Here is a 22,175-nt window from a genome sequence, read left to right as displayed (position 1 = left end):
AACCCTGCCAAGGAAGTTGGAACTAGCCCTTCCCTTTCCTAGTATATGCTGAGTTTTCACCACAGGACTGCACAGGGATCCTTAAAACTTTTTTTGTCTTGGACCTATTTGGTGATCTGATAAATCTTTTGAACTCTTTCTCAGAATGTCTTAAAATACATAAAATCAAATACATAGAATTACAGAGGAAACTAATTACATTGAAATATAGTGGTCAAAATATTGAAAAACTCAAGTTCAGAGACTCCAGGGTAAGAACCTTTGTGAAACTAAGGAAATATGAGTATGGGCTAGGGTAGAATTCTGTCTGTCTGGGACCGGAAGGTCTTCTTATGGAGCTCTCTCCTTTTCCTCACTGGCTTACATCTTGGAGGCAACTAGAGCTCAAATTTATAAGGTCCCACATCCCTTACTCCCAAAATCCAATCAGAGTCAACCAATCAACCTTCCATCCTTTGCTTTTTCTAGGAGATCCGAAACACTCCTCAGAGGTCTTGGTCAAAATCTTAGCTAGAGGAATTGGTCACAGGCCATGGAGGAACTCAAGAAGGATTTTGAAAATCAAGTAAGAGAAATAGAGGAAAAATTGGGATTATATAAAATGTGTGTAAGGTTTGGTTCTATTGTTCATAATTAAACACATTTAAAAATGCCCTTAATCAGTTCTAGTGTTAAGGATGGGGTTGCAATGCCAAGAAGGTATTATAGGCTTTCGAGGAATTGGAGATTGAGATTTACCATTGCTGCCCTTTGTGTGCCTGTGGATGGGGCTCTTAGCTGGCGATAGGGGCTCTACGAGGGATGGGAATCATTGTCAATGATGGAGCCCAGTGAGAAAAGGGAAGCTCAGCATCAAGAATGGGGAATCAGGGAGGCATTAGGGGGTTCAGAACTGGGGTAAGGATTAAGTGAGGGAATAGAGACTCAGTAATAGGAAATGGTGGTTCAGTGAGGATAGTACAGTTCTAGGGCTCAGAGCCTCTAGCAGAAGTCAAGAATACAGTGTTCTTACCGACTCAGCAACCCACAGGATCTGACCGTCCTACACTCTGTCTTATTGAGTATTTTTCTGACATTTGCCTGTCCCTGTCAAATGAGTTTCAATCCACCATCCCCCTTCTCCTTCCTTCTCTGATCCCCTCCCCTCCCTGGGCACCTCAGCACCCCCCACACACTCTATTATACTGAAGGATGGCCACACTGTAAATATTTAAAGACCACAGTAAATATTTAACTTCTCTGACTGGGTCAGGGTGGAAAGAAAAGACCCCTGATGGTAAACATCTCCTAAACCCAAGCAGCTCAAAGTTAACCTGAGGCAGGCTGCACGCTGCCCTCACCCCCCATGAGATGTCAACAGCTTTACAATGAGTGACTGCCAGGCAGGGCAATGTTCTACTTGGCTGAAAAGCTTTAAACCCCCCAGTTCCATTTAGCCCACCCTCTTTCCCAGCTCAGAGACATTGGTGGGTTCCAGTCCAGCTTTGATGTCTCACCTGCTTCTCAGCTCAAAAGGTCAAAGAGTGGTTTGCCAGTTTCTTCTCCAGCCCATTTTACAGAAGAGGAAACTGAGGCAAACAGGGTTAAGTGACTTGCCCAGAGTCACACAGCTAGGAAGGGTCTGAGACCATATTTGAACTCAGGAAGACAAGTATTCCTGACTCTGTGCCTGGCTCGTCATCCACTGCACCACCTCGATACCTAGATGATTTGTACTGGGGCTAATTTCCCTGTTATTTCTCTTTGGGTGCCATTGCTTTGGTTTCTGATGTAGTAGGTGTGGTTGTGGAGAAGGTACTGGACTGAGAGGCAGGAGACTTGAATTCTAATACTGACTCTGCTGGGGATATTATGTGTATTTGGGCAAAACATCTCTGGTTTTGGTAATGGGGAGAAGAGGGAGAAGAGTTTTTAGGTTAGGGGAAAGCCTAGTGAAAGTATAGGGGTAGGAATGAATGAGCATGGTATGGGAGTGGGATGGGGCTGGGGGGACATAGGAAGAAGAAGCAAAACAAATAAATATCCCAACTATAAAGATGAGAGAGGTGAGGTTAAATTCAGACAGCAGAAAAAAGTCTAAGAAGAGGGGTTAGTGGACTAGAATTCAGTTCGAGTGGGATGTGGCAGCTAAAAATGCTAATTAGGGGCAACTAGGTGGCACAGTGCATAGAGCACTGGTCCTAGAGTCAGGAGGACCTGAGTTCAAATCCAGCCTCAGACACTTGACACACTTACTAGCTGTGTGACCTTGGGCAAGTCAACCCCAATTGCCTTGCCTTCCCCCCTCCAAAAAATAAAAAATAATAAAAAGATGCTTATTAGATGTTGGACTATGTTAAGAGAGGCATAACTTTTAGCAATAAGGAGGCCAGCCCCCCTGCCAAACCTGGTCCCACTCATATCCCATCTAGAGTACTGTGTGAGGTTCTTCATGCCATATTTAAGACAGGACATTGATCAACCAGAGAGCGTTCAGAAAAAAATCACTGAAGGTGGAGAAAGGCCTTGAGTCCATACCATATTAGGAATGATTGAAAGACATTGGGATTGTTAACCTGAAAAAGAGAAGACTGAGGTGGGGGCTGGGGTAATGGAGGGATGCCGTGGTTGTTTTCAAATATTTAAAGGGTCATCAAGTGGAAGAAGTGGTAGAATTATTCTGCTGGTCCCCAGAGTAATGAGTAGGAATTGGACATTTTGACTTGATATCACGAAGAATTTTTTTTTAACAATTAGAGGTTTATTTGGCTCCGGGTAGTGATGATTCCCTTTAAGTACAGGTTGGACTAGATATCTTTGACTGTCCCTTTTATCTCTGAGATTCTAGGAAGCACAGCCTAGGGCTCCCATGGGGGAACACAAGGAAATAAAGTACCTGGTTATGGCGGCATTAGATTGAGAAGGACCTGGGAAAGAAATTTTTCTTTTGAGATCTGAGCCTGGCCCTCTGCTAAAGGGCCAGCCTCAGCAGTATGGAGAAGGCCCCTCCTTTGCCCCCACCCAGGATGGGCCTCCATTGCCCTCTAGTAATAACCTTTTCTTTAGAGTGCTACAGCCTCATAGTTGATAAAGTTGAGGAAAAAGAGAGAGCTCCATAAGAAGACCTTCCAGCCCCAGACAGACAGGATCCTACCCTAGTCCATACCCACATTTCCTTTTTTCACAAAGGTTCTTACCCTGGAGCCTCTGATCCTTATACCAGTCCTGTGAAGAGGGAAGGGAACAAGACTTATGGAGCAGGCTGTTGGGGGGAGAGTTGAGGGGCGGGAGAGTTGGGGAGAACTTTTGAAGGGGGAACAGATTAGGAAGATAAGAAAGCCTGTACTATGTGCCAGGCACTGGCACAAATCTTGTTTGATTTGATTTCAAGCAGGTAGGGCCAGATTATTAATCCCATTTTTACAAATGAGGAAACCAAGGCTCAGAGTATTGAAATGGTTTTCCCAAGTTCACAGGAATAATAAGTTATGGAGAGAGGACTAAAATCCTGGTCTGTTCAGTCATTCCAATCAGGTCCACATCTTCATCACACCATTTCCTTTTCCAGCTCATTTACAGATGAGGAAACTGAGGCAAATATGGTAAAGTGACTTGTCCAGGGTCACACAGCTACTAAGTGTCTGGTGTCAGGTCTGGAGTCAGGAAGATTCATGTGTCTGAGGTCAGATTTGAATTCAAGAAGATGAATCTTTCTGACTCAGGCCTGGTCTCTCTCCACTGAATCACCTAGTTGCTCTCCACCCCAAGTCTCATGATTCCTGGCCTAAAGATCTTTCCGCTGTGTCATGTGGTACAGTAGAAAGAGTACTGGCTATAGAATCAGAGACACTGGGTTCAAACCCCCCCCCCATGTTTGACACTTGAATGACCTTGGGCAAGTCATTTAAGTTCCCTGGGCCTCAGTTTCCTCATTGGTAAAAAGTGGCCTCTAGGGTCCCTTCCAGCCCTAGATCTGCCAGCTCTGACCTCCCCAAGGGAGTCCCTTCTGCCTAGCTTCTCTTACTTTGCTTCCTTTCCAGGGATCAGTTTCCACACTGAGACCAGGTGGAACCCTCACCAGTCCTGTGAAGGTTGTGTTCAGTGCTGGCTTCCCCTCCTTCTTCCAGAAACTCCTCAGAGACTCTCAGGTGGGCCTGTGATTCTCTTGGCTTGGTCTTTATTAAGCATCAGAAAGAAAGGGCAGCTCCAACACTATGATTCTGGTGCTCAAAACCCTGGCCTCAATGGCTACCTTTGGGACACTCTTCATAGAAAGGAAAACTGCCAAGGGGACTCAGAGGCGGGCATTTGTGCATGGTGGCTCTTGGTAGATCATAATTCAAAGGCTTTGCTCCCTCTATAACCCTGGCCCACTCACTTCCCCTTCATCACCCCTCCCATCAGTTCCCCATTCCAAGGACCAAATTCTTTCACTTCCCCTCCAAATCCTATATGCACAGCAGTCTTTTACTGACCCTTCCCCTCGGGGTCCCTCTCTCCAGTTGCTGCTTCCCACCCTCTGGATGGGAAGCAGAAGGTGGCTGAGCTGATGATTTGGACCAGGAGGTGGCGGGAACTGAGAAGGGGGATGGGCATGAAGGAATGTGTCAAGCACTCTCTTGGCCCTGTAAAGAAATGTTCGAGTCCAGGAAAGACAAAGCTCTCCCCATCAACCTACCAGCTGCTGTTGGCACAAAAGAGGGAGAAGGGAGGGCTGGGGCCACTCTGTGACCTGAAAGGGAAGTCCCGAGAAAGGAACAGAATAAATATTCCCTCCTTCCTCCCCCCTGGAACAAGGGGGCACAGAGGCGGCCCCCTGTTGTTAAGGGTGGAGCAGGCCCCCAACAGCCAGTTAACACAACCTCTTCCCACCCCCATCCCCACGGTGGACTTTAACTCACTCCACAGCTTGTCTTTCTATCCAGGGGCAGAAAATTCAATTAGTCTCAAGCAACTGCCTTGCAAAAGGCATGGAGAGAAAGAGAGAGAAAAAAGGAGGGAGGGGGAGAGTACACTTTCATTCTTTATGGAGCAGGCTGTTGGGGGGAGAGTTGAGGGGCGGGAGAGTTGGGGAGAACTTTTGAAGGGGGAACAGATTAGGAAGATAAATAGCCTGTCTTATGTATGTGTGCATGTGTGTGAGTGTGCACAGACCCTCACAGGTTATTTGGCCCATCAGTAGCTAAATCCCATTTAGATGGAGATACAGGCAAAGGTTCTGCATTCTGAATTCCACAGCAAGTCAATAAGCATTTATTGCCTACCTATGATGTTTCTGGTCCTGAACTAGGTCCTCTGGGGGGGAGTGGAAAAAAAAATACAAGATATAGTTCTATCTTTGAAAAGTTTGCTATTTAGCTGTAGGGAAAAGATGCAAGTACATGAAACAGAATACACAGAGTACCATGTTTTCGATCGATTAGAGTATAATGTACAGACTTCTGAATTCAAATCCTGATTCTTACTCTTATTAGCTACATGACCCTGGGCAAGTCTGCTCTGCCCTTCAGGTACATATAGGTCTATGTGACCTTTCATTGTCTTTCAGTCATTTTCAGTCCTGTCTCTTTGTGACCCCATTTGGGGTTTTCTTGGCAAAAATACTGGAGTGGTTTACCATTTCCTTCTCCAGCTCATTTTACAGATGAGAAAACTGAGGCAAACAGAGGTTAAGTGACTTGCCCAGGGCCACACAACTATAAAACACCTGAGGCAGTATTTGAACTGAGGTCTTCTGACTCCAGACCCCACACTCCATCCACTGTCCTGCCTACCTACCTTCTGTGTGCTCTTGGACTTACTGATCTACCCAGGACCTAATCTGCCTTGGTGGAAGAGATCCCCACACGAGTAGTTTTCCTACATTCACAAAAGTCACAGTTCCTTCACCCATTTGCCAGTGCCATGGGGTACTGTCTTTTAGGGGAATAGCTGGGTTCCAGTCCTGGTTTCTCCATTAACTCACTCAGTGATCCTAGGGAAATCGATCATTTCTCTGGACTTTGCAAAAGAGGTAACCTCTTCTGTAAAATGAGGGGCTTGGAATAGATGATTCCCTAGTTTCAACATTCCATAGGTGTAAATTGTGTGGGACCAGTTAGGAGCCAGCTAGGTGGTAAAGTGGATAGAGCCCTGGGCTTGGAATCAACAACACTCATCTTCCTGAGTTCAAAGCCATTCTCAGACATTCACTGGTTGTGTGAACCTGGGCAAGTGATTTAACCATATTTGCCTCAGTTTCCTCATCTGTAAAACGAACTGGAGAAGGAAATGGCAAACCACTCCAGTATCATTATCAAGAAAAATCCACATCCAGAGAAAGAATTGATGGAGTCTGAATGTAGATCAAAGCATACTATTTTGACTTTATTATTTTTATGGGTTCTTCCCCTTTTGATCTGTTTCTTTTTTCAAAACACGACTAATGTTTTACATGATTGCGCATATATAACCTATGTCAAATTGCTATAGTAAGCAAATTGCTATAGTATTTTAGGGAGGGGGAGGGGAAAGAGGAAGGGGGAAAATTTGGAACTCAAAAGTTTTTCAAAATGAATGTTAAAAATTATCTTTACATGCAATCGGAAAAATAAAATATTGCTTAAAAAACACAAATGGGGTCATGAAGAGTCAGACACGACCAAAACAGTTTGGGAATCATGAAAGGCTTCATGTAGAAGATGATGCTTTAAATATGTCTTAAAGGAAGAGAGGTATCCAGGTCCTCTAATTCCAAGCCCACATGATTTGCCCAAGGTCTCGGGCAGTTAGAACCAAGAGTGGTTCTATCCCTAAGCCCTGACCCTCTGGGTTGAGTTTTTCTCATTGCACCATGAGTTCTGGGACAGGAGAGAACAGGGTCCCCCCTGTAGTCACTGACTACAAAATGAAATCGAATCCAAAGCATCTGAGCCATGCCTGAGGTCTACAAGGCTCTCCTCACCTTCAATGAGGGTCAGCTCTCAGCACAGAACCCAAGGATAAGTGTCAAAGGGAGGCCTCAATGTGTATTGCTTCAATTCTTTTCTTTTTTCTTTTTTCCCACATTCCCTCTGCCTCCCGCGTCCTTTTTTCTTTCAGCCTTCTGTTCCAGATTTCCTAGGTGGCTAACATTCCATATGGTACCGCTGTGTGCCTTGGAGGTGGGTATAAATGGGGCTGGACTTTCCCTCTCTTGTCCTTACACATTCCTCTCCCCCTCCCTTAACCATTGTTGCAGTAGAAAAACCTGGCGGGAACTTTCCCCTCAGCTGTCTGAGTTCCTTTAAATATGGAGCTGGATCCCTTGGAAATCTCCACTTTAATACTGGCAAGCAGATACTGGGCTGATCAGTAACTTTCTGGAAAGCAAGTTTTCACATTCTAATCCTTTTCAATGGGATCTTTTGAGGTGGGATTAAATTCTATGCTTAGGTTATTTAGTCTCTGTAAGAGTCAAGGCAGAAGTGCTGTCTGAAGGCAGAGGGATGGATGAAATGACCTCACCAAGACCCTTTCTCGCTTTAAGAGCCAATGTTGGAGTCCCCACAGCCCTGTCTGTGTTAGCTGATCATTAACAAGTGTTTAATGAGTACTTATTGCTGGGATGAGGAAGCTGAAATAAGTTAGCAGGCTAGATCTTGCCCGCCGCTAAAGCTCAGCTCACACAGCCCTTTGGCAAGGATTTCTAGAAATAAGCAGCCAATGACAGAAGCTTAGAATTCAGCGAATCTCATTTTCAATGCGGTTTATTAATATCGTGATTTATTCATCTAGATGTTGGTGGTGGAGTAAGTGGAAGGCAATTGTTTGCTTTGGATGGCAACCATCATCTTAAAAAACAATCAGTTGCTTTTTTCCGCTTGAGACCTAAAGTTTATTTGATTCTTTTTTTCCTTCTTGAAGTATGAAATAAAGATTCCTCACTCGTCTGGCAATCACTGCAACATGGAGATGAGTCCAGGGACTGGTGCCACTGCAGCCAGCATCCTTTGCTGTTATCACTCATGGGGATGTCATTGGGGTAGCTGGGGCTCAGTTGATTCTGCTTTCTTATTCAGGCTGGGTCCTCTTTGCATGTAGTATCTGCCCTGAGAGCGAATGGAAAAGTACCCAAGGTTTTTCATCTGATTGTGTTTCCTCTTTCTTCACCTTTGGTGCCTCTAGATGACCACTTCCTCTCCTTCGTTGGCTCAGCGGGTCCAACTCTGACAAACAGAAGGGGACTGGGAAGGTGCTTGGATGGGTGGTGGTACAGAGTGAAGCCCAGCTCTGCCCCCACAGAGATAAGGGCTTATCTTCCTGCAGAAATCCAGATACTACAGAATAGAAACTGTGAGAAATATCACTATTACTTAAACACAAAGAGTAAAGACTTTGTAGGTTATCATCACAGTCAGTCAAAGCAGAGGGAGCAGGATCTTTCTCAGGGGGGAATTGGGTAACCTTCAAGATGGCATGGTTAAAAGGGCCCTGGATTTGGAATCGGAGACCCTATATATAAATCTCAACGCTGGGCATTTAGGAGTCACAAAACCTGTTGTTTGAATTTCCATGATTCTTAGATCTGTGACCTTGGGAAAGTTATTTAAATTCTCTGGACCTCAGTTTTCTCATAAATAATATGAAGATAACCATATTATCATCACCAAACTCCCAGAATTGTTGTGTAAATCTTAAATTGAAGGACAAATTGATGGACATTGTTACAGACTCTGGAGACAGAGGAGCCAGGTTCAAATCCCATCTCTGATCCATCTTGCCTTACCAGAAAGTCAGAGAAGGAATGGGGAAGTATATAGGAGAGAACAGATTGGGGGAGGAGGTATTCAGTGGGATCGCTGTTTTGGGGTGGTGGGTAGGGGAAAGATGGGGAGAAAATTTGTAACTCAAAATCTTGTGGAAATGAATGTTGTAAACTAAAAATAAACATAAAAAGTATATTTAAAAAAAAACAGAAAAAAAAATCACATGCAAAAAAATCCCATCTCTGACCTGTGGTTATAATTGGATTTTAGGACTATAAAAACAGATCCCATTGACTTAAAGGACCTGAGGGTACCTTCTCAGCTCTGAGCTCACATGGGCACTGGGCTCAGTGCTGGGGGAGTCTGGACTGTAAAGAAAGAGGTCAGGTTCTTTTCTCATTGTTTCTGACCCCATCTGAGCCAAAGGGAAAATCATTTAAATCTTCTGTTTGGTTTATGTCTAGGACCTTCCCAAATGGAGGGAACTCAACTTAGAATGAAGATCAGGAATAAGATATTCACTTTCTTCCTCTATACAATAGAAATGCTAAAAACACAAGAGACTCATAAAACACATATTGAAAAAGACTTAAAAACATGAAATAATAACCTCTAAAATCTATTAGACTCTCCTAAGGAGGTTAATAACTAAGATATAAAAGCATGAAACATTTTTGTGGGACTGGGGGAATAGCCATTTTATCTTTACTTCAACTCTCCACTGGCTGTCTGAACAACTCCTTCAAGGTTCATGTCTTCTGGCCAGCTGGGGTTAGGACTCAGTCTCATCTTCCTCTCATGGTCATCTTCTCAGAGAAGAGCATAGTTGCAGAAAACTGCTTATTGTTAGCTCTGAACCTCCCAATCTCAACGTTGGAATGTCAGTCTCAGGATCACTGTTCAGTCACCTATGCTCAGGGAAAGAAATACAGGCAGACAGCACTGACCCACCCAACCACCGTATCTGGGGGGTAGTGGTGGAGCCCTGACTATCATCAAAGGGGCTGAGGGATTGCTGTCTCATCCCAAAGTCCTTCAGTACCAAGAGCGTTTGTCTCTAGAAGCATCCAGGGGAACTCAGCTCAGATTCATGCACTCTCCATGGGATTTGCTATAGTCCGAGCAGATCAGTAAATTACAAGGACATAGACTTAGAGTTAGAAGTGCCCTCAGAAACCATCTAGCCCAACCCCCACATTTTTTTTGCTTTTTTTGCTTTCTGGAGGGCAATTGGGGTTAAGTGACTTGCCCAAAATCACACAGCTAGTTTTTGTATTAAGTATCTGAGGCCAGATTTGAACTCAGGCCCTCCTGACTCCAGGGCCGGTGCTCTATTCACTGCATCACCTAGCCACCCCAGCAACCCCCACATTTTATAAATAAGGAAATTACTACCCATGGAGGTTAAATGTTTTGTCCAAGGTCACAGGTAGTTATCATTAGCAGTAAGATTGGAATTCAGATTTTTCTGTCTCCAGAGCTAGTAACAATGCCCATTTAGCTATTAATTTTAAGTTTGCAAAGCACTTTCATCTCAACAATGCTAGGAGTTTGGTGGGGCCATTATGGTCTTTCCCATTTGGCACATGAAGAAACTTAGGCTAAGAGAAGTTAAATGACTTGCCCAAGGTCACACACAGTTAGGAAGTATTGGGGTCAGGAGTCACACACAGGTCTCCTTACACCAATTCCTGTACTACACTATGCGGGGGAAAGTGACTTAAGCTCTCTGGGCCTCAGTTACATCATCTGTAAAATTCAGGGGTTGATGGAGATCTTTAAATCCTTTGACCACCTCTGGGAAGGAATGCTACAGTAAGAGAACATGATTATAAAGAATATAAAAAAAAACCTTCTCTGAGTATAGGCACCATTGGGTAGGGGCAGATGGATGCAAAAGGTTTATTCTAAAGTATCTTCTTCACAGGAGAATAAGGAGGTCCTTGTCTTATTAATTAATATTATTAATTGTTTATTAATTAATCAAATGACAGCCTGCTTTTCTATTGGCTTACTTAAATCAGGATGTGAGGGAGACATGGGCTGCACTTCAGGAGTCACCAGGGATTCTCCCTCAGGACCAGCCCATTCTCCATCTGTTGTCACACGCATTAGACAAATGAGGAAATAGGTTGAGCAAAGTTAAGTGACTTACTTGAAGTCACAAGGCCAGTAAGGGTCAGAGCCTGTACTTGAACCCAGATCTCCTGATTTCGAATCCACCTCACTATGCACAGGTTGTCACATGGAAGAGGGATTAAACTTGTTCTTCCTGTACCTAAGAGCTCTGAGAAGAAGCTGCAAAAGTCAATTTAGACTCAGAAAAAAAGAGGATTTTTAAAAACAATTATAATCATCCAAAGGTAGAATGTGGTGCTTGATTCTATAGGAGCAGTTTTGATGTTCTCATTTGTAGGTCTTCATTTGGAGGATGGATACTTATCAGAGAGATTTTAGAATTTTCCTCTTTAGATACACATTGGATTAGATTAGTTCCTTAAAACTCTGAGATCTTACCAATTCATGCTCACAGGCCTTAAGTGCAACTGGTAGTTGCTAGATTAGATTGGAGGATACAATACAATTAGCTCTTCTCCCCTGACCTACCAAGATTGATAAGCATGTATTGAATGCCTACTGTATACCCAGTATACTCAGGGGTCATCTAGGTGGTATAGTAGATAGAGTACTGGGCCTAGAGTCAGGAAGACTCCTCTTTCGGAGTTAAATCTAGCTTTAGACACTTACTAGCTGGATGACCTTGGGCAAGTCACCGTTTGCCTCAGTTTCCTCATCTGCAAAATGAGCCGGAGAAGGAAATGGCAAACCACTCCAGGATCTTTGCCAAGAAAGCTCCAAATGGGATTATACAGAGTTGCACCCGACTGATTGAGCAAACAACAACTTAGAGGTTATCCCTACTTGGTGGATTTAAGATGCTTGAGGTGTACACATTTTTGTTGTCTCTGTAACCCCAGCACTGGAGATTGGCAGTGCAGTGTAGCAGAGAGCTGATCTCAGAACCAGGAAGATGCAGGTTCAAGTGCTGACTCTCCTGGGCATGTACTGACTGTATGACCTTGAGCAAGCTGCCTGCCCTAACCTAGACATTTCTTTGTAAGTTCCTGAGAAGGTGCTGACTTGTCTTGATAGAGGAAGTTTCTTCACTCGGGAGTTCCCTATTCTGAAGAAATGGTAGGTCCAGACTCTATCCCTGTCCCCAGTGTGTTATATGGGGCATTACGAACAGTGAGTGGCTGTGTAATAAATGCTTATTCAATTGAATTGTAATGAACTGATGACCTTCTTAGATTCAAGTAACTTACAGTATAGAAGGAAAGACAAGACTAACACACAGGAAATGATTAAAGAACAATTAAGAGCTAAACTGTGTGGTCTTGATTAAAAGTCCCAAAGGGACTGTGACCATATGTCCTGGATTTTCCAGAACAGCCTGAGGTTTCAAAGTGGGTGGGGGAGGGAAGAGTACTTATAATGAGGCTTTGTGGAAGGAATAACCTTTGACAGACCATAATTACAGTGCTTTTATAGACCATTTCTACAGTGCTTTGAGGTCTACAAAACACTTTGTTTATGAGGTGGATGGGGTAAGTTTTATTATTCCTATTGTACAGAATAGGAAACTGAGTCTCAGAGGGGTAGGATGGTTTAACAATAAGAAGCAGCAACATTTCATAAGCACAATTTATGTGCCAGGTAGGGTGCCAACCAGCGGAGATATAAAGCAAAGCAAAATATGTTCTCTGCCCTCAGGCAGGTCACTAGCAAACAACTATATCCATATAGTGCACATGGGTGGTGATCTCAGAGAGAAGGCACTGAACTGGGGGAGGGAAGGACTGGGAAGGGTCCTTCTGCAGAAGGCTGGTTTGGGGGAAAGTCAGTAGTAGGTCAAGGTGAGAAGGGAGAGTATTTCAGGGATGGGAGACAACCAGAGGAAAGGTCTAGAGTTTAGAAAATAATGTCCTATGCAAGGAAGAAGAGGGAAGGGAGTGTCACTGAATTGTAGAGTACAAGGAAAGGAATAAAGTATGAGAAGATTGAAAAGATAAAAGGGGCTAGGTGGTGAAGGGCTTTAAAAGTCAAGTAATGAATTTTCTATTTGATCCTGGAGATAGTAGGGAGTCATTGAAGTTTACAGGAGGGAGGTGTGACTGCCAAAAACCCACTATCCATTTCCTTTGTTGCTACTTACATGCTGCTGAACAGAGCTGGAGATGACCACGATTAGGTCCACTACAAGTGTATGTTATATAATTTCGATGGAACCTTCACTTTGGCAAGGCAATCCTTTCCCACCTCACTAATTGATTCACTGTCCCACTCACCACAGTGACTCTTCCAAACCTTTGCATCCCTTCCCAGACCTCCCATAGCTCCCTCTCCCCTTGACCTCTCCTTGAAAACCACGCCTCAGATTTCACTGAACAAACTGAGGCCATTCACAGAGGGTTCCTTTCTCTCCTTGTTTCTCCTCTCCTCTCACATTCCCGGCCATGGAATCCAGACTTCCTCACAATCACTTCCTAAGTGGAACTTTGTCAGCAGAGGCCTGGGCTGGGCCTTAGGGATTCCATTTTTGTATGTTCTAGTTTAGATTAGAACCAAGTCAGACAGGCGGCACGGTGGATAAAGTGCCAGACCTGGACTCAGGAAGTTCTGAGTTCAAATCCTGCCTCAGATACTTACTTGATTGTGTAACCCTGGGCAAGTCACTTAGCCTCAGTTTCCTTATCTGTAAAGTGGGGACAATAATAGTATCTCATAGAGGTGCTGTGAAGCTCTTCAGAAAAACCTATACAAATGCTAATTATAGTTGTTATGTTGTCTTCCTCATTAGTGTGAGTTCCTTGAGAGCAGGGATTGTCTTTTGCCTTTCTTTCTGTCTCTAGCACTTAACACATTTCCTGGCACATAGTGACAATAAATATTTGTTCCCTCCCTCCCTCCTTCCCTTCCTCCCTCCCTCCCTCCCTCCCTCCCTCCCTCCCTCCCTTCCTTCCTTCCTTCCTTCTTTCCTTTCCCTCCCTCACATGCTCTCTTGCCTAGATTGCACTGGACTCTGAAGGTTAAAGTCAACCAGATACTGTGGAGCTCTTTTTAGGGAATTCACGAACCAACTTAAAGCTACTTAGCTCTGGGGCTCCTCTAGTTCACTGGCTGTGGGGAGGACATGGCCATTCATATCACTATGATAAGCTAGAAGTCACCAATTATAATCTTTTTGAATGTAGGATAGAGGTTCATTCAACCTTATTCTAAATATTTACTGCCCAGACTCCTGGACATTGCCTTCTGCATTGTCCCTGTGCCTTAAAGATTCCTGGGTTTTACCATCTACCTTGCTGATAAATCCTAAGGACCACTGGAATGTTACATTTGCCCTACAGGAATTAGGGATTCCATTTTTGTATGTTCTAGTTTAGATTAGAACCAAGTCAGACAGGAGGCACGGTGGATAAAGTGCCAGACCTGGACTCAGGAAGTTGATTCTACCTACCTACCTACCTACCTACCTATCCAGCTAGCTAGCTACCCAAATTAGAATGTTATCTCTTTGAGAGCAAGGACTATCTGGTTTTTCTATTTATATCCACAGTACTTGCAAAAAAAAAAAGAGCTTAGTAAGTGTTTTTTCATTCATTCATTCATTCAAAAGAAATGGAATAGACAAAAAAAAATAGGAACAAAGGTAGTAATGTATATCAAGAAGGTACACTCATGAGAAAACTCAGGAACCAAAGAGAGAAAGAATGGTGGACAACATCCAGGTAAAAATTAATGGAGGAATACTTGATGCAAATTTTTCCCCCAGTTTTCTGCTTTCCTTCTAGTTTTGGCTGCATTGGTTTTGTTTGCACAAAAGCTTTTACTTTTACATAATCAGAATTATCTATTTTACATTCCATAATGCTCTCTATTTCTTGTTTGGCCCTAAATTCTTCCCTTATCCATAGATCTGACAGGTAAACTAGTTCATGCTCTCCTAATTTGCTTCTGGTTTTACCCTTTATGTGTAAAATGTATCCATTTTGACCTTGGTATATGATATGAGATGTTGGTCTATACCTAGTTTCTCCCATATTGTTTTCCAGGTTTTTTTTTGTTCTTGTACAAAATGACTAATACAGAAATGTTTTACATGATTATACATATTTGCTTACTGTCTCAGGGGGGGGGGCAAGAAGGGAGGAACAGATTTTGGAACTCAAAACTTAAAAAAAAAAATAGCCAGATGTTAAAAAATTGTTTTAACATATAATTGGGGAAACAACAAAATATTATTTAAAAAAAAGAAAATCAACAAAGGGGATGGATTGAAGCAATGTTGCCATTTGAGTTTACTATGAATTGTGTGGACATAAAGAGAAAATAGGTGAGGAACTGAGAAACCAAATTACAAGCCCAGCAAAGAGGCATGATATCATAGTAATGGAGGATTTTGATTATCCAGACATCTGCTGAAAATCTCACTCTCTGCCAAAAGCAGAGCAGCTAATAACTTCTTAACTTGCCTTAATGATAATTTCATCCTTCAAAAGAGGGAAGAATTAAGAAAAGGACATTCTGTTCTGTGTCTTTTTCTCTCTAATGAGGAGAAGCTGGTTGCTGTGGAAGAAATGATGGGAAAATTGTGGGAAAATGACTGCTGCTACCCAGAGGTTACAAAAGGGGAAAGGAAAACTGGATAGAGTCCGCTATGCGTCTTAGATTTGGGGCACAGAGATTTCAAAAGGTTTGGAGGAAGGATAATTACAGTCCCCTGGACCAAAATTTTGCAGGGTAAGTTAGCCTAGAAGGACTAGGAAATTCTCAAATTCTGAAGTTGCAAAAGGAAATAATTTTTAGGAGGAAGAAAATCAGGAATTCTCTTAGGAAACCAAAGTGGTTTCACAGAGAACTCAGCATTTTCTTAAAAATCAATCTAATTTTATTTTATTTTTTTAAGTTAACAAGCATTTATTTTCTTTCCTCCTTAATCCCTTTCCCAATTGAGCAATGGCAGAGAAGAAGAAAAGAAAATCTGAATATGCATGTATACAAAACTAAGCAAAGTAAATTCTCACATGTAACCATATCCAAAAATGTTTGTTTCCTTCTATATCTTGGACCTATTACTTCTCTGGTGGGAGGTGGGTAGCATGCTTCATCTTTGGTCTTCTGGAATCATGGTTCATCAATGCATTGATCAGAATTCTCAAATATTTCAAAGTTGTTTTTCTTGATTATGTTGTTATTAGATAAATTGTTCTCTTACTTCTCCTCACTTCATTCTGTATCAGTTCATAAAGGTCTTCCTAGTTTTCTCTGAAACCATCCATTTCATCATGTCTCACTGTATAACAATATCCATTATATTCATATACCAAAATTTGTTTAACCATTTCTGATAGTTGGACACCTTCTTAGATTTCATGGTTTTGTTTTGTTTTTTGCTACTACAAAAATAACTTCTAAAAGTAGTTCTGTACCTATGGATTCTTTTTCTCTTTCTTTGATCTCTTTGAAGTATTGGCCTAGAAAGTAATATTTCTAGATTAAAGGGTAGGTATAGTTTAGTTTTCTTTTGGGGATATGGTTCCAAATTTCTCTCCAGAAAGGATGGACCAATTCACAACTACACCAATAGCATATTAATATGCCTTTTTTTTTTCTGCTGTGCCCCCAACAATCATGCTTTTTACCTTTTATTTTATCATCTTTTGCCAATTTGATGAATGTAAGTTGCTTTAACTTGCATTTCTCTAGATGTTACTTTTCATGGTTGCTAGAATAGCATTGTTACTGGGATGACCATTATTATTCATAATTTTTCATGTTTCGAGTTAGATTTTAAAAAGGAGATTCAAGCAGACGCTGATTATAGAAAGTAAACATGGAATAATGACAAAGGACCTCAGAGTGATGTCAGGAGTGCTAGAGCTCATGGTGATGTGTGACTGTTGAAAAAACCCAATGGCAATAAAAATGGTCTTCTGTTTAGGCTACACTAAAGAAAAGAGGAAAATCAAAGAAATGATAGGATCACTCTTTTTGGTAGATGGATGATAATAACCAAGAACAGAGAGAAAGCGAAGATGCTCAGTCCTTATCTTGCTTCCTATTTTCTCTTCCAAGGAGAATGACCTCTAAACTAGGAAGGACAAAATTGGCTAATAGGTAGTTGACACCCAAAATAATTAAGGAAATAGTGAGAGAGCTTCTTGCTACCATTGATGAAATCAAGACCCATGATCCAAATGAACCACATCCTCATCCAACAAATGTGATTGACAAGTGACTATCAGTGATAGCTGAGAGATTGTGGAGAACAGGGCAAGTGCCACAGGGCTAGGAAAGGACAAGTGCTGTCCAGGTTTTCAAAATAAGGTGAGATAATAGAGTCTGCCAGCCATAAGCAAGTGAACTTGGCAAAATTATTTCCTGGCAAAATTTTAAAATACATTATTAAAGGGATGGTTAGTGTTTGCTTTGGTTTTCTCACCTGGAAAATGCAGGACTTGGACTAAATCAGGGCTCTTTCCCTTTTTTGTGTCATGGACCCTCCCTTTTGGTAGTCTGGGAAAACCCATGGACCCCTCCTCAGAATGATGTTTTTGAATGCATAAGGTTACAAAGGAAGTCACTTATATTAATATATAGGCATATATGTATGTGTATATTTGTTGTGTTTCAGTCATGTCTGATTCTTGGTGACCCTCATTTAGGGTTTTCTTGGCAAAAATACTGGAGTGGTTTGTTATTTCCTTCTCCAGTTCATTTTACAGATGAGGAAACTGAGGCAAATGGGGTTAAGTGACTTGCCCAGGGTCACACAGCTAGTACATGTCTGAGGTCACATTTGAACCCAGGAAGATGAGTCTTTCCCACTCCAGGTCTGGCACTCTATCTGCTGTGCCACCTAGCCACCCTTGGCATGAAGAAGACTTGAGTTCAAATCCTACCTCAGACACACTAGTTGTGTGCCTTTGGACAAATCACTTAACCTCAGTTACCTCATCTGTAAAATGGGGATAATAATAACTGCACCTACCTCCTAGGGTTGTTGGTCAAGCCCTTAGTACAGTAAAGACACATAGTTAAAAGTTCTAAATAAATGTTAGCTATTATTACTTTAAAATTAATCAGGTGTCGTGGAGGAAGGATCCCTGAAATGTGCCTATTTCATAGTTGGAGTTAAAGCAGCTCTGGTCCCCTTCCTGTCTTCACAGCTGGGGCTTTGTAGTCAACCCAGCCAAGTCTCTAAGCCCTAGAAGAGGGGGTGGGGAGGAAGACAGTAAAAGCTGTGATGCCAGAGAAGAAAAGAAAAGAAAGGATCAGAGTGGGAAGCGCGAAAGTGTAGGTAATGCGGCAGGGGAAAGCCCGCTCCCCGAAAGCTCGGAGGCGGACCGGGAGGCCCAGGGTGCCTCTGGGATGGGGTGTCAGGGATGGGGGACCCATCTGGTGCTGACGGAACTCTCCCAGAAGTTGTGTGAATGAAAGGCTGGGTTTCAGCCCATGCTTTTTCCCTCTGTTAATCAGTGACTGAAGGAGCTCCCGACACCACCAGCTGCCTGCATCTCAGGGAGAGGGAAAGGGTGGGAAAGGCGGGGGTCGTGGCCCTACCCCCGCATTCCTCTGAAATTGGGCCTCACCCCACATCTGGATTATTTTTCCCCTGCAGCTGGGCTGAACTAAGAAAGATGCTTTCCCCCCGACTCGCCCCGCTACCCTATCCCTCCATATACCAGCACCTGTTGGAAGGGTTCACAGAGGGGGGCCCCTTCCCTGCGCCAGCAATATCCGGGGCCAGGAGGAGGGGTGGGAAACGAAATGAGCTTAGGGATGAGGACGTCTCTCTCAGGAAGGTATCTACTCTCCACCCTCTCTTTATTATCCTTTCTCTCCAGCATCCTATCATGTCCTTCTAATCACAAGCGACTCCCCTACTATGCCTGTCTATCCACGAGGCTGGCCCTGGTCCATGGAACTGGAACTGGGCAATGAGGCTGGAGAAGAGAAAGCTATGGGATAGCTTAGTAACGTCTCCATAGAAGGAGAGACTACTTAATGGATACGGACTCTTCCAGCTGTTGTGGAGTATGAAGAGACCTAACTGTGTGACCATAAGCAAGTAACTACATCTCTGAAACTCCGTTTCCTCCTATATAAAATGATGGTAATAACAATACCACCTACTTTACCCTCTCAGGGCTAGATAACTTTAAGCATGCCCCTTTTCTTCACTCAGACTCAGTTTCTTTTCTTTTTCTCTTTTCTGAATTATTTTATATTTTTATTTTTTTCTAATTATATTAGTTTTCAACATAGACTTTAATAAGACTTTGAATTACAAATTTTTTTTCCCTCCTTCCCTTCCCTTTCCCCTCTCCAAGACAGCAAGCTGTCTGATTCAGGTCATACACGACTCCACATATTTTCACATGAATCAGACTCAGTTTCTACCTCTGAAAACTGAGGGGATCTGACTGGAAGCAAGGGGTTTGTAAACTTTTTGTGTCCTGGACCCCTTGAGCAGCCTATGGACCCTTCTCAGAAGAATGCATAGAATAAAGTGTATAGGATTACCAAGGGAACCAATTCTATTAAAATAGATTTTTTACAAACAAACGACCTCAAATTAAGAACAGTCATCACTAAAAGATTCCCAAAGGTACTTTTAAGTCCTTCTGCCCTTCTCTGATTCCTTGTGAAAAGGAGAGATCGGCTGCCACAGAGAACATTATGACTGTTTCTGTTCTTGAACACTTTCACCACAGAAGGCTGTGGGAGACTCTGAAGATGCCTATCCAGCCGAGTGGCAAGAAAGGCTTCATCCTTTGTGGGACATGGGGAGCGGAGAGCAAGCAGGCTAAGGCAGGAGGTCTCTTCCTTCCAGAATTTGGATTTTCCAATTTTCTCCCTTCCTCTCCCCACTGCCTCTGCCTTCCCCATCAGGGCACATCAAACAGAAATCTCCCTTGTCCACATTCCCATCTGCCCACACATGGATTTCCAATTATCAGAGGGGCTCGGTGGCCACCCTGGAATGCAGAACAACCCTTTCTCTGAAAGAGCCTGCTGCTTTCTGGGAACAGGGGCAAATTTCCTGGCCTTATCCACCTTGGGGCATGAAACAGCAGGATCCCCAGAGGGGGAGAAATAACCTGGCAGGGGAATGAAGAATCCAGACCCCCCAGAGTGTTAGGAATAAATATACACAAGCATCACCTACCCCACCCCAGCCCATCCCTGCCGAGCCTGTGTATGCAGCCATGTGGACACGTGTGCTCGGACTTAGCATCATGGGATTTAGAGCAAGAATGAATTTTAGCACCGTTAGTCCAACTTCCTCATAATTTTATAAATGAGAAATGAGAGACCCAAACAAAGGAAGTGACTTGCCCAAGGTCACCTACATAGCATCAAAGGCAGGATTTGAGCTCAGGTTTTCTGGCTTCATAGCCAGTGTCTTTCCATACTACACCCTGTCCCTAGTTTGAGTGGCCATGCAGGCTTCCCATACTAGACTTGAAATTTTAAGAAGATGCCATAAACAATTCTGCTGGGTATGTTAAACAGATGGGGCAGAGACCAGTGTGTGATCAGGGGTCTTTGGTAAACAGGCAGGAACACAGAGGGGCTTTCAAGGCCTGGTCTCAGGCATCTTCAAGAGAACCAAGACAAGTATCCCTGCATCTGAGGCAAGGTTTGAAAATTAGACCTCCTGTGTCACTGCCTATCTGAAGGTTTGAGCCTTCACCCTCACTTCTAGGATTTATCTCTCCCTGAAAATATTAACAAACCGTAGACAACCTCCTCGTCCTCTTTTTCTCCTTCCTCCTCTTCTTCTTCCTTTTTCTCTTCTTCCTTCTCCTCTTCTTTTTCCTCTTTTCTCTCCTTCTTCTTCCCCTTCTCTTATTCTTTCTCTTCTTCTTCTTCTCCTCCTCCTCCTTCTGCTTCTCTCATACTTGTAGAACATGTTACAATTTATTATAATTCTCCTTACAGTAGTTTTCTGATATAGTTAATATAAATGTTATTCTCCCCATTTTACAGATGAGAAAATTGAGGCTCAGGGGGTTGTAGTGAAGTGATTTATTTGCAGTCACATAACAAGTAAGTACTGGAATGTGGGACTCAAATTCAAGTCTTCTAACTCCAAACCTGGTGGCCTTGGAATATTGGAGTTGGAAGGGATCTTAGAAGTCTTAGGGTCTAGAGCAGGGGTTCTTAACTTCTGGTATATGGACCCCTAAGGGATCTGTGGTTGGATCTAAGGGTCCATGAATTTGGATGGGGAAAAATTATGGTTGTATTTTCACTAACTTTTTGTTTCCTTTGTAATCCTATATATAGGATATCCTGAAAGTTTTAGTGCATATTAATGCTTTAGTAGCACTAAACTGCATTCAGACTTTGGGGACACCTTCATACATTAAAAAACATTATTTGGGGAAAAGGACCCATATGTACAAAAATATTTATAGCAGCTCTTTTTGTGGTGGCAAAGAATTGGAAATTGAGGGGATGCCTATAAGTTGGGGAATGGCTGAATAAGTTGAATATGAATGTAATGGAATACTGTTGTGCTATGAGCAGGCGAATTTCAGAAAAACCCAGAAAGATTTACATGAACTGATGCTGAGTGAAGTGAACAGAACCAGGAGGACACTGTACACAGTAACAGCAACATCACAGTGACCTAAGACAATTCCAAAAGACTCATGATGGAAAATGCTTAGCTGTGTCCAGAGAAAGAACTATGGAGTCTGAACACAGATTGAAACAGACTATTTTCACTTTTATTTTATTTTTTTTCCTTTCTCATGGTTTCCCACTTTTGTTCTGATTCTTCTTTTACATTATGAATAATGTGGAAATATGATTAATATGATTGCATATGTATAACCTATATCTGCTCGCTTATCTTGGGGAAGGGGAAGGAATAAAAAATCAGAACTCAAAATCTTACAAAAGTGAATGCTGAAAACTATCTTTACATGTAATTGGAAAAAAATACTATTAAGTGGAAAAAAATAAAAGCATTTCTCTGAGAAGGGGTCCAGAGGCTTTACCAGAGTTCTCAAAGGGGTCTATGACATAGAAAAAGGTTATTAGCCTCTGGTCTAGCATTAGGAGGGAGTTTAAATGCCAGCTAATCTAATCCCCTTACTTTACAGAAGAGGAAATTGAGGTCCAAAGAGGTTTAGATCCAGGCCCAGGCATATACGTCATCATTGTTGTCATTGCTAACACTTCTATAATCCTTTAAAATTTGCAAAGTACTTTGCACAAATATGTTACACAGTTTATGGCAGAACAACCACCAGAAATGGAGAGGGCAAATTTTTAGGAGGCTCCAGAGTGGGAGATAATTTTTACTTGGGTCACTGCTCTCTAAACCATCTTCCCTCTCAAAGTGCCAAGGCAGGTCAAGTTCTCCTCCCTTAGAGATCTATCCTGACA

The 22,175-nt window shown here is 42.7% G+C and overlaps 1 long non-coding RNA gene across 2 annotated transcripts; it reads left to right on the top strand.

The window, feature by feature from the left end:
- Window positions 1-17,940: 17,940 nt before the first annotated feature.
- LOC138159042 (uncharacterized) lies at window positions 17,941-21,832 on the top strand. Of its 2 annotated transcripts, none has more exons than XR_011167782.1 (4): window positions 17,941-18,065; window positions 18,617-18,885; window positions 20,766-20,825; window positions 21,309-21,832. It is a non-coding gene; the product is annotated as an uncharacterized lncRNA (long non-coding RNA). The 2 variants fall into 2 exon arrangements; XR_011167781.1 differs by having other exon boundaries at window positions 17,941-18,069; window positions 21,309-21,831.
- The last annotated feature ends 343 nt before the right edge of the window (window positions 21,833-22,175 follow it).

Source organism: Petaurus breviceps, unplaced genomic scaffold (genome assembly GCF_028583685.1).
Source record: "Petaurus breviceps papuanus isolate PSGF00001 unplaced genomic scaffold, PetGlider_PUasm1.0 175, whole genome shotgun sequence".
Lineage (NCBI taxonomy): Eukaryota > Metazoa > Chordata > Mammalia > Diprotodontia > Petauridae > Petaurus > Petaurus breviceps.
Note: the sequence above shows the minus strand (reverse complement) of the source record. Positions and strands in the feature narration are given on the sequence as shown.